At 42.4% G+C, this 13,151-nt stretch overlaps 1 long non-coding RNA gene across 1 annotated transcript; it reads right to left on the reverse strand.

Annotated features, from left to right (window-relative positions):
* Positions 1 to 4,370: 4,370 nt before the first annotated feature.
* LOC117286933 lies at positions 4,371 to 11,318 on the reverse strand. Its single transcript, XR_004518086.1, has 3 exons — positions 11,281 to 11,318; positions 6,262 to 6,357; positions 4,371 to 4,573 (listed from the first exon to the last, which is right to left on the reverse strand). It is a non-coding gene; the product is annotated as an uncharacterized LOC117286933 (long non-coding RNA).
* Between the last annotated feature and the right edge of the window lie 1,833 nt (positions 11,319 to 13,151).

Below are 13,151 nucleotides of genomic sequence, written 5' to 3' on the forward strand. Positions count from 1 at the left end.
TTTGGGGTTTGAGTCTGTCACATGATCCTACCTCTTATATTTATTGGAGATGAGAAGTTTTGGTCAACTTGGCCCAGCCACCAGTTCTTTGGCACTGGTGTATAGATTTTTTAAGACCCTTAGTATATCAAAAGGAACAAAAACTTAGCACAATTATGTCACCTGGGCTAGTTTGTGGTAGACCACCCTATTAATTAACCAAAAGCAGGCTGAAAGCAGTGTAGACTATAAAGAATTAACCTTTAATTGGCTTGCTTATAGAAGTGAGTCCAGCTGCAGCCTACATGCTGAGATCAACATTACTCTTCCCGAAATTCCATTCCCAGAGTTAAAACCTTTACTAAACAGTAAAGTTAATTATTAATCACAATCTATATTTTGTCTGTTCTGTTACTAATTCAAAAATGCTTTTTAAAAAAAGAATGCTTTGTCTCTTCCTTTACAAACTTTGCCTGCATCAGCAACTCCATATAGTCCCTCCACCTAGCCCCTTTACCTCAATCTAACTATGATGTCACCAATAAACATCAATAGCTCTGGGTGTTCAGGGGCTTTGCTTGTTCAGCCTTGCTTGTATAAGTACTGGTCATCCTGGGTCCCCTGTATCTGTCTCTTTAACTGTTTCTATGTCTTTCTTCTCACCATGCATCATAGCACTGAGCAGATTAGTTTCACTGCAGGGGTCTCTGATAACTGATGCCCAGTGTGAACCCATGGGGGATTGTCTGCTTGGTGAATGCCACCCAGAGAGGATGTAGTGTTTCAATGATGTTTGGCCCTCACATGAAATGGATAAGTACTTCTGACATAAGAAATCAGCTGGGATTAAAAACAGGGTAATCATTTTCAGCTGAAGAGCAACATTACCTCTATTTGCTCTGAATCCTTCTTAAACAAACAAGCTACATTTTGCCAGCCTGCAGTATCAAAAAAAATGCTGCAAGAGACAGTTAAATATAATCATTGGTTCTCACAAACAAGGAACTTAGATGGAACTTTGGGAACATGTCAGAAATAACCTCTGGACAGCTCAAAAAGAAGAAAAGTTATCTCCCATGAGACTTTGACAATCTGGAGCCTTGTGCAATCTATTTTGTGGTCTGTACAATCAAGCCTGGGACCCACTCAGGTTCCACTCTGTGGCAATCAGATGGTGGCAAGAACTGTGTAGTTTCAGTTCTAGAACAACTGTTTGCCAAATCTGTTGTCTCTCATATGGCAGGCTTGCCTCTCTCAGAAAATGTGACATCATTACAGAAAAACTCCAGTGCTCCTCCTTTGGAGGAGGTTGAGCTGCCTCCCTCTCCACCTGAGTTGCTAAGACTACAAGGTGTTTGCAGAAGAGATGGGAAAAAGGACATGAGGAGAGCTGCTTGGCTGTAGTGCACCAGGATGTAGGAATGGGGCACCATGGTCCAACTCAGGAAAAGTCAAACAAAACCCACACCCAGGTTGGAAAGAACTGAAATGAGAAAATAAGTAAACAGAATGAAAACAGTTAGGAAAGCCCAGGAGAGCACAAAGAAAAAGTGAGAAAAACACTTCTGGATTTAAGAGCCCCAAGGCCAGTGCTATGCCACTGGCCTGATGCTGCCTGCAAATGTCTGGAATCCAAAACAAAGCCAGAGAAACTGAAACCACACTCTAAGAGACACAAATAGATTTTACAAGAGAAATAAAATTACAAATTTTAGCTAATTGATAAATATCCATTTGTTCCAATTTGAGTTGATGTTGAATTGATATGCTTAAAGCAATTCTTAAACATCGGAAATCCTTAAATTGTAATTATAGGGTTAACTTGCTTTCTATTTTGTTTGTTGATTTAAGATATGAACCTAACTCAAGGTTATTTTTCTATTGACAGCCAGTTAAATTTAAAAATGTAACAATGTGAGAACAGAAAGAAAAAAAAAGGGAAAATTCAATCTACTGTTCCTGCCAGGCATGGCGGCATGTGCCTGTAGTCCCAGGTACTCAGAAGGCTGAGGTGGGAGGATCAATCACTTGAATCCAGAAGTTCTAGGCTGTGGTGCGCTATGCCAACTGGGTGTCTGTACTAAGTTTGGCATTAATATGGTGTTAACCACAACCTATATTTTGTCTGTCTGTTCCTAATTCAAGATGCTTTATCCCTTCCTTTACAAGCCTTGCCTACATCAGCAATGTGTCCATAGCAACTACACATAGTCCCTTTACATAGAACCTTTACCTCAATCTATCTATGATGTCATCAATAAATATTGACAGCTCTGAGTGTTCCGGACCTTTGCACAAGCATTGGCCATCCTGGCTTCCCATTTTTCTGTCTCTTTAATCCTGTCCTTAAGTTTTTCTTTTAACCTTGCATCATAGCACCAAGCAGGAGATCAGAATACCTGCAAAATTAGCATCAAATGGGTAATGCCAAGGTTTGTTGCTTGCTCCCTTTGAAGTAGATATAAGAAACATTCCTAGCCCCACTTGAACCACAGCTAACTGGAGGCTTTGTCCTTAATGTAGCCTAGATGTCTTGGGACCTTTAAGAAGTGGATTCTAGTGGGATATCTGTGAACTCTAATCTTGATAGGGATTAAAGTAGTTATTATGGGACCCAGAGATAGTTCTTGCAAGAGGGAAAACAGAAAACCTGGCTTCTCTCCTCACACTGGCTTCCTATCTTGCCATGTGATCTATTTATCCTGCACATGCTCCTGCTATCATGATACCATCTGCAATAAAATATGCAATAAATTCCTCACTGAAACTGAGCTGATGACATTGTCACCCCCTTATAACTGCATAACTGTGACATAAATAAACCTCTTTATAAGCTTCACAGCTCCAGGAAATTCATTATAATAACATAAAATAGACTACAATAGTCCTTGAATTTAAAACTTTTGTGCTCCATAGTGACATTTTGGTCAATGAAAGATCATGTATGTGATAGTGGTCCCATAAGATTATATTGCCAATTGTTATGGATTATATCTAGATGTCCCCTTAAATCCTCATGCTCTCATATGTGGAGCCTGTGGGAGGTAATTGGATGATAGTGGTGTGACACTCATCAGTGGAGTGGTCCACTGATGACTTTATAGCTAAATGTGATTTGGAAGCTGATGCCTGTTTGAAGGAGGTGGACCACTGGGGGTGTGGCCTGGAAGGGTGCATCTTCCACTGTCCTTCCTCTCCCCCCCCACAACTCTTCCTGCTGTTATGTCCCTCTACTGTGCTGCCCTCCTTGCAGCCAGCAAACTATGGATTTAAAGATTTAAACCTCTACAAACTATGAGACAAAATAAAACTCCCCTCCTTTAATTTGTGTGTGTTGAGTATTATGTCTCAGTGACAATAAAGCAACTAAGACAGATTTTGTTAGTGGAGTCATTGCTGTGACGCTACCTGACCATGTAGTTCAGAAGCCTTTCGAACTGGATTATGGAAGGAATTTGGAAAGGTTTGGAGATTATTATAGCTTCTACCTAGATGTACTTCTTCCAAAGCCTCATGTATTCATAGGTAGGGCTTTTTGGAGCTGGCCGGATCTAGGGAGGGTGATACTTGGATTAAGGGTGTATGGTACTAAATTAGTCCACTGATTGGAATTAGCATAGTTCTGCTTGTAGTTGAATGGATTTACTGAAGAAAGAAGCCCCACCTTTTTGGTGTGGGTGGCACCACTCAAAAGGCTTGTAGCCTGGATGGAATAAAAAGGAAAAATGAAAGGCAGGCTGTTGGCTGCTTGCTGCTTTCTGCCTGACTTCCCATGGACTTTCTCCTCAGATGCTCCTCTGCTATGCCTCGCTGCCTTCGACCCAGCTGACTTATGGATTGAAACCACTACAAACTGTGAGCTAAGTAAATCTTTCCTCCTTTGACTTTATGTATCTGGCTTTTTGCCCCAACAATGAGAAAGTAACCAAGATAGAGATGCTGGCTGGAAAAACAGGCCTAGAATACTGTGAGCCAAGCTTGATGGGAGATTCTGGTCAGATGATTTAGTGACTCTTTCAGTGCTGGGACAAAATACCCAACACCCACAAATTAAAGAAGGAAAAAGTTAGCCAGGTGCGGTGGCGCACGCCTGTAATCCCAGCACTCAGGAGGCTGAGACAAGAGGATCACTGTGAGTTCGAGACCAGCCTAGGCTACAGCCACAAAAAGTGAGCAAAGCTGGCCCAAGACAGAAGCCACAAGAGCTATAACCACTGGTAGGGCCACCCAAGTCATTTGGAGTTCACATCTCACCACAATTGGCCCAGAGTGCTGGACATGGAACTATAGTGTTTAATGTTTCCCTCGCTGGATTTCAGTACTGTTTCAGGTCCACTCCTTTCTATCCATCTATTTCTCCCTTTAGAATAGGATTGTTTACTCACTGGAGATTCAAAGGATCCAGTCAAATGCCAGGAGCTAATTGTAGTGTCCCATGTCAGCCCATATCAGGAGATCGAAGGGTTTTCAATGGAAGGCTGAAGGGTCTGCGCTGGACAGCTGAAGAGTTGGTGCTGAAGAGTCAGTCTATGCTGGAAGTCTCACTGGAAGCCAGGAGATGATGTCCAAGGTGAAGGTGAAGACTGGAGCTTCTCTGAAGAAACAAAGTGAGCTTTACTGTTTTGTCCCCCTTTTCCTTCAACTGCCAAGTACACTGGTTTGTGCCACACACACCTAGAGAAAGTCTTCTGTCTTCAGTAAAATCCTTCAGTCACAATCAAGACTGATCCAACTTAGTTGAACAGTTCTTACTCAAGTTGACAAAACCAGTTAACTATTACAATCCATCCCTTCTCAACTGACAACCAAACATATTTCTTTAAATTATACTTGCTCTCCTGATACAAAGACAAGATTATAATTGTGCCTAATATGTTACAACTGTCCTGCATACAAACAAAAATGCACTAATTCCCTCCCCAAAATAGAAGACAAGTTTTCTTTGGATGATGCTTACTCCTAACATTTCATAGACCGAATATTATAATGTATCTTGAAAAATACTAAAGAACCCATATTAAGCCTATCCACATTATATTACATAGGTAACACACTAAGAGAGAATTATTAAAATAAAACTCTAGATTTCTAATACCAATAAAGGGATCATAGCCGGAATTTGGAACAGAGTTCCTTGACTACAAATTCAGAATTCCTTTGAGGATCAAAATGCCCCACAGCAGGTATGGTATTTTCCTGGTGGGGTGATCCATAACTTCATTCCTGAAAGATCTGGAAACTTTGTCATCATCCCTACACTGCGGCGTTGTAGATTCCATTTGAAAAAGGCAAGGGTCAGAACGCTGGGCTATTAACTCCCATTCCTGTCACACATACTATAAATAGCTTTGTCCCAACAATCCTCATTGACTCCAGCTAGCCACTACCAACATTTTGTGTGTGTAGCCTTTCAGTCCTTTTCCTCACTCTCCAGATGTAGCTCCACACACTAGAGATGTATAATTTTTCCTCAAGCATCCGTTTCTGGAGGGCTTTGGTTTAGGGTTTCTGTGCTTCGTTTTTGAGGTACCACAGAGGGTGCCCAAAGCCTGGGCCCTCGGCTCCATCCACAGTGTATTTCAATGGGTGGAGATGAGGGTTCCCACACCAGGATCACCACCACTTCCAGGCCAGCCTGTCTACACAGGGAGACCCTGTCTCAAAACATCAAATTTACACGCATACACACATGCAAGCACACATGTGTACATACATACATCAATAGCCCTAGCCAGGCTCAAAATTCTCATCCTCCTGCCTGGGTCTTCTAGAAGGCCAGGATTACAGGCCTGCTACTTTTGTTTACTAGGAGGATGCGTTTCATAGCTTTCTTGTCAGTACATACACACCTCCTCTACATACATCATAATGGCTGTCCCAGATTCCAGTAAAAATGTACTAGTTTTGAATGTTTCGCTATCGGAAAGCTGCACTAAATCTCCTACAGGTATATAACTTGCTCGGGAACGGGTGTTTTTCTAGTGCTAGGGATCAAGCCCTGGATTTCATGCACACTCTGTACACAGTATGTATTTTTAGATACAGGTTTGGGAATAGCAAGAATCTGCAACTTGAAATAGGGGAAGGGGTACATATGCAGGGGAAATGCTAGAAGCCCTAAAGTTACCTGAAGCCACCGATTTACCAAAAGCCGGATCTTTTCTTCCTGAAAGATGTGTTTCCTTCTTTCTTTTTGTTGTTTCTACTTTATTTGTTTGTTTCCTTTCACTTTGATTTTTGCTAAAGGGCCCTGCTATGTAGTTCAGGCTGACATGAACTCACCATGTGGCCTAGGCTGGCTTGAAACTCAGGATGATCCCCAGGCCTCAGCCTGCTGCCTGGTGCTGGGATCCCAGTCGTGGTCTGGTTGGCTTGGCCCTAAACCAAACAGACACAGTTATTCCCAAGTCAAGAGTCTGCTTGTTGTTTTGTGGGGTACAGGCCGGAAGCAATGCCTTGGTTTCTGGCTCCGCATCTGTGCGTCCATTTGTTTCTTACCCCGCTGCCTGACCCTGTGTTTTCTGCAAGAAGCCCTGGTTCCTTTCATGCAGAGGAGGAACTTAACTTTTGTGGGAAACTGGTCCTTCCTAGAGCTCGGGGCAGTGAAGGGCTCTCACATCTCTCCTCCAAGGTTGATTCCAGGAAAACAGAAGTAGCCAAAGCGGCAGCAGCAAAGGGACTAGAGAGCGCCCCGGGGTCTGGATCCATCCTGCTGGTGGAACCAACCTTTGGGCTAGAGACCAGCGGGGAAACGGGACTCTGTCTCCGTTGTCCTGACTAGGAAGAAGAGCCTGCGTCACAATGAGTCAACTTTGCCCCGGACATACCTGGGTCTGACACTATCCAATCCACTTGCACTCCAGACACCTGCAGAGATCAGAGCAGCCAACACTCACTCACTTTATTTCTTTCTCTCTCCTCTCCCTCTTACACACACACACACACACACACACACACACACACACACACACACACACACATCTTGTGAGGTTTTCGCCCGGAAGGGACCTGGCTCATCCTCTGCTCTCTCCTTCCAAGCAGAAGTGCCCCTCTGGAGGCACATGTTTTGCTTTCACCTCCAATACGCACACCACCACCACGCGAGCCTCTGAGCTCCCCCAACCACCACACGGGCTCACTCTGTGGGAATCGGCTTCTACACTCAGCGCCTCATTCCACTCTCTGGCAAGTGGATGTCTCACAACATGCAAACTATTTCAGGCCTATCTTGGATCTTTGCTGCTTGAACCAAACCAACCCCATCTCCCCGATCCCAGATGTTACAAGCTTCTAGTTTTATTTCCTGTTTGTTTTCTTTGTTGTTGTTGTTTCTTGCTGTCTGGGGATTTGACTCCAGGGGTGCCCTAACACTGAGCTCCTTCCCTTGGTCCCTTTCATTTATTTCTTTCTTTGTCTTTTTTTCAAGTTTTTTTCTTTTTTTATTTTTTCTGAGACAGAGTCATGATCCATTGCTCAGGCTGTGAAACTTGCAGGCCACTGGCCTCAGCCTACCAATTTGCCGGGATTACAAGGCAGTGCCAGGATGCTGGAGTCTTCTCACCGACTCGTGTCATGTGCACTGTAAATACCTTTTTGCCGGCACTCCTGATTGTCCAGTTAGCCACTATTGACATTGTGTGTGTAGCCTTCCAGTCCTATTCCTCACTCTCAGATGTAGCTCCAGATATTAGAGTTATATAACTTTTCCTTGAACATCTGTTTTTGCAGGGCTTTGGCTTAGGGTTTCTGTGCTTTGTTTTCGAGGTACTGCAGATGGCACCCAAGGCCTGGGCCCTCGGCTCCATCCACAGTGCATTTCAATGGGTGGAGATGAGGGTTCCCACCAGGATCACTCTGAGTTCTATGCCATCCTGAGTTTCACAGAGATTTCAATGCTGGACTTTACTACCTGCAAGAGCTTGTTTCAAAGAAAAGGCAAGTGTAACATCGTGTGAAAGAAATTCTACACACAAGCTTTTGTATCATACTATTTCTCTCATTCGAGAAGCCTAAAATATAAATAACAAAGTAAAAATAATAAGAAATAGGAAGATAAATCTATTTCAAACTGCAAAGGAAGCAAGAGATTGAGAGAGGAAGAATGGTTTGATAAATAAGGGGATGAAAATAGAACTAAGTTGCGGTAGGTATGTGCACCAACTTTCACTGAGGAATGTAATCATTTTGTGTGCAAACACTGCCTAATAAAAATAAAAGTTGAAAAAAGAGAAACTGAATCAGTGAAGAAATATTATCCATAAAGAAAACTCAAAAGCAATGGTGAGTTCAGTCGTGAATTATGGGAAAGTAATGATTTCCATTGCGTACATACTATTACAAGTACAGTAAAACCTGATTGCAAGTAACTTTTTCTGTGTCTGTTCTTCAAAAAAAGCAACCATTGCCGGGTGTGGTGGGGTACGCCTGTAATCCCAGCACTCAGGAGGCTGAGGCAGGGGGATCACTGTGTGTTCGAGACCAACCTGGGCTACATATTGAGTTCCAGGTCAGTCTCAACTACATAGTGAGACCCTCTCTCAAAAAAACAAACAAACAAAAAAGGAACCATTTGTAATAAATATTTCTTAGAAACTGAGCATTGTCTTGCAATATGAGTAGTATGTGATGCAGAACATCACATGGTCACAACTGAACCAAGGGATTTCTCTCACTCCCCTCCTGTCATCTTCCTCTTTCTTTTCATCATCTTTCTCTTCCTTCTCTTCCTCCTTTCCTTCTTCTCCTTATCCCTTTTCTTCTTTTTCTCTCTCTTTCCTTGCCCTCCTTCCCTCCCTTCCTGCCTCCTCCTCCTCTGTATAGGATTGTGTGTGATCATTGCCCAACAGCAGGGTTATAAAGGAGATCTTGTCTCCAGAGGATGAGAACTAAAAGGCATAGAAATCCATCATTTCAAGTCAGATTAGGAAGATATGTAAAATGTGACAGTGAAAAAATCACATAGAGAAGCACAACCTCCAATAAGGCTGTAGGAGTAGGAGCAATGACAAAAATTTCATGCAATGCAATGCCACATTTCCACAAAATCTTCATAAGGAGGCAAAAACAAGTATTCTTGGATAGGTTCCTTCTCAGAGTTGCAAAGAAAGAAAATTTTCCATTGTACCAAGAAATAGCACTGATTCCATTAGTGATGGGGAAAAACATCCTACACAATAACCCTCCTCTCCCTTGTCTCCCTCACACCAGCCATGAAGGTTTTCAAAGATAAGTGCTTGAATCCTCATCTCCAAAAAATTTAACAGGGCTGGTGATGTAGCTCAGAGCCAAGGCCTTGGAGTCAATACTCAATACAACAAAATAAATAAATAAATAATAAAAACAAAAGGCACATTGGGAATAACAAGTGTTCGCAATGTGGAGAAATATGAAATTATATCACCACTGCACTGGAGAAATATGAAATTATATAGCCACCATGGGAAGCAATATGAGAAGACTTGATTAAATATACAATTACCATATCACCCAGGAATTCCACTTCTAAGTATAAACCCAAAATGACCGAAAGCACAAACTCAAACACATGGACATCCCATCTTCACAGCAGTATTATTCACAAGGAAAATAACCCAAATGTCCATTCACAGACAAATGGTTACATAAAATATAGTCGCCACAGACAAGAAGATGTTCTTTAACTTTTTAAAAGTCATGAAGTTTTGACATAACTACAACGTGAATGAACCATGAGGACATCAGGCTCAGAGAAATAAGCCAGTCACACACACACACACACACACACACACACACAGTCACTAAAACATAGACATCCTATGACTCAACTTCTGTGAAATACAGAGGGCAGTCAAATTTTCAAGGACAGAAAGTGTAATGGTAGTTTCCAGGGGCGGGAGATAGAAGGGAGAGGGGAAGGTATTATTTCACAGGCATAAAGTTTGACTTTTACAGGATGAAAAGACTTCTAGAAGTGAATGATGGTGATGGTTGCATAACAATGAGCCTCCCACTTCAAAATGGAACTCGACACTTAAAAATGATTAAGATGTTAAATTTTATGTGGCATATCATAATGAAAAAAGTTTTTCTTCAAAATTAAAAAAAAATGGAAACAGATGAGCCAGCCTCCCAACGTCCACAGAATAACTTCGCCAACTGGAATTTGAATCTCCTACATTCTAAAGATGAAAGAAAAGTAGGCCGAGGGAATTAGCTCAGTGGTTCTCATAAGCACAAGGTCCCAAGTTCGATCCGTGGTATCAAAAAAAAAGTAAGAAAAGTAAATAAAACCACCTATGTCTACAGCACAACTTGGAGCCAGAGAAGGTTATAAACCTCATTTTGATATACACAGGTCAGTACACCTCCCAAAGCAGCCAACACAGTTACATAGCCATGCTATAGAACAGAAACCGGAAACATAGCAAAGACTAGAAAGTAGCAGGGGCCTAGCAGTGGTGGAAGACAGGTAAAACCATCACCACAAATTCCGGTCCTATTTGAGATGAAGAAATAATGAGAGTAGGTCAGAAACCTGGTGGATGGAAGGCACTGAGCAGTCAAAGAGAAGGGCTTGTACGTGCTTGAGGCAACACGTGGCAATCCTGAGAAGGCATCACTGCTACAGGTGATGGGAAGGGGATGTACACCTTGAGGGCCTGATGGTGACAAGAAAGAAGCACTCAGAGAAAATGAATAGTCTCACAGAAATGAGACGAAAATCACAAAACCAGAGGACAACCTGGACTTTCATCCACGCCACAAAACAGGCCTTCTATGGTGCTGCATTCTGTTCTGTCAACACGAGAGGGCACTCTCCAACCAAGAAACCTAGCAAACCCAAACTGCCTCGCCGGCAATAGTTAAAAATAGAAATTAAAAATTTGAAAATGTACATAAAATGCAAGACATTAAATGATGTAAAGAAAATTTTAAATGGAAATCAATATTGTTAACTAATCATGAAATCTGAAACATAACACCACAGCATAATTTTAAACGACCTTCAGCAGTAACTTGGTGACATGAAAAAGTACTATGAATCAGAAAAAAATACCTTCACAAATTGACAAAGAACAAAAAGAATCAGAAAACAATCGGTCAAAATCAGGAAATCCTGAAGAAAAAATAAGATATTGGGGGAAAAAGTGGAACATAAATTTATAAGATGTCTAAAAATAAATTGTTTTTATGTTTATTAGTACATAATGATTAAACTCACTATGAGGAGTTGGTACATATACATAAAACAGGTTCACTCTTTTTACTTTCCCTGAAATATTTTAGTCAAAATATAACTGAACCAGGCATGGCGGCACATACCTGTGATCTCAGCTATTCAGGAAGATCACAAATTTGAGACCAGCATAGGAAACAGTGAGACAGCACCTAAAAAAAAAAAAAAATCACATATATGTATATGTATGTATGTATTTTTTATACCTAAGAAAGGTCAGACATAAAGTGGTAGATAAAGCAACAAAGAAAATCCAACAGGTATTACAGTTTGTAAAAACGAAAATAATGAAAGAGATGTAGCTTTCAAAGATAACAAAATGTAAATCTGAGCTGGGACTGCTGGCACACTCCTGTAATTCCAGTATTCTGGAGGCTGAGGCAAAAGGATCACAAATTCAAAACCAGCCCAGGCTACACAGTGAGTTCAAGGCCAGCCTGAATTTATAGAGAATCCCTGTCTCACAGGCCTGTAATCCCAGCACTTGGGAGGCTGAGGCAGCAGGATCCCTGTGAGTTCGAGACCAGCCTGGGCTACATGGTGAGTTCCAGGTCAGTCTCAACTACATAGTAAGACCCTGTCTCCAAAGGGAGAGAGAGAGAGATGAGAGAGAGAGAGAGAGAGAGAGAGAGAGAGACCCTGTCTCTAAAAATAAACACAAAAACAAACAAACAAAAAAGTAGTCTACAAATGGAAAAGTGTTCTGTTGACCTAGGAAATCTGAAGTGGAATAATCACCATTTGAAATATATGAGAAAAATAAATTCCATTTGAAAGAAAAAAAATTCCTAGACCTCAAGCAACAAACATCAAGGGATCCTATTATCGTTTTTTTTGTTTTTCACGGCAAGATGTCCATGGGCAGAAGAGGGCTTTCAAACTCTTCCAAGGCTGCTTTCTTGGGAGGGAAAAAAATGTAGGCATGGCGGCGGCATCAAAAGGACTGGAGAGCGCCCGCGGGTCTCGATCCATCCGGCTGGTGGAAGGCACCAGACCAGTTGGGTAATAACATGCTGTCGAAGGAACCGCTGAGCTAGAAGCCAGCCCGGAAATTCGGGTCTGATTATGTTCTCTTGACTAAGGAAAAGGACGTGCGTCACAAGGAACGAGTACGGGTTTCCAGAGTGACTCCGCCTTCCACCCTGTCCAATCCGCTTCCACTCCAGAAACTCGGAGGCAAGGCAGCTAGGACGCGCTCCTCCCTTACCCACCCGGTGAGGGAGCTCTAGGCTCATCCTCTGCTCTCTCCTTCCAAGCAGAGGTCCCCCTCCGGAGCCACATGTTTTGTTCCCACCTCCAATACGCCCACCACCACCACACGGGCTCACTCTGTGGGAATCGGCTTCTACACTCAGCGCCTCATTCCACTCTCTGGCAAGTGGATGTCTCACAACATGCGAACTATTTCAGGCCTATCTTGGATCTTTGCTGCTTGAACCAAACAAACCCCATCTCCCCGATCCCAGATGTTACAAACTTTTAACTTTATTGCCTGTTGGGTTTTTTTCTTGCTGTACTGGGGATTGAATCCAAGAGTTCTCTAATACTGAGCTCCGACTCCCGTCCCATCCATTTATTTGTTTGTTTGCTTTAAAAAAATTTTTTTTTTCTGAGAACTTAGTTCTCCTGCCTCACCTCCCAAATAGCCTGGGTTACAAGGCAGTGCCAGAACATCGGAGTCTTCACACCTATTCCTGTCACGTACACTGTAAACAGCTTTTCCCAGCACTCTTGGCTGACTCCAGTTAGTCACTGTAGACATTGTGTGTGTAGCCTTGCAGTCCTTTTCCTCACTCTCCAGATGTAGCTCCACACACTAGAGATATATAATTTTTCCTCAAACATCCGTTTCTGGAGGGCTTTGGTTTAGGGTTTCTGTGCTTCGTTTTCGAGGTACTGCAGAAGGCACCCAAAGCCTGGGCCCTCGGCTCCATCCACAGTGCATTTCAATGGGTGG

Source organism: Fukomys damarensis, unplaced genomic scaffold, assembly GCF_012274545.1.
Source record: "Fukomys damarensis isolate Sample0158 unplaced genomic scaffold, DMR_v1.0_HiC HiC_scaffold_3, whole genome shotgun sequence".
Lineage (NCBI taxonomy): Eukaryota > Metazoa > Chordata > Mammalia > Rodentia > Bathyergidae > Fukomys > Fukomys damarensis.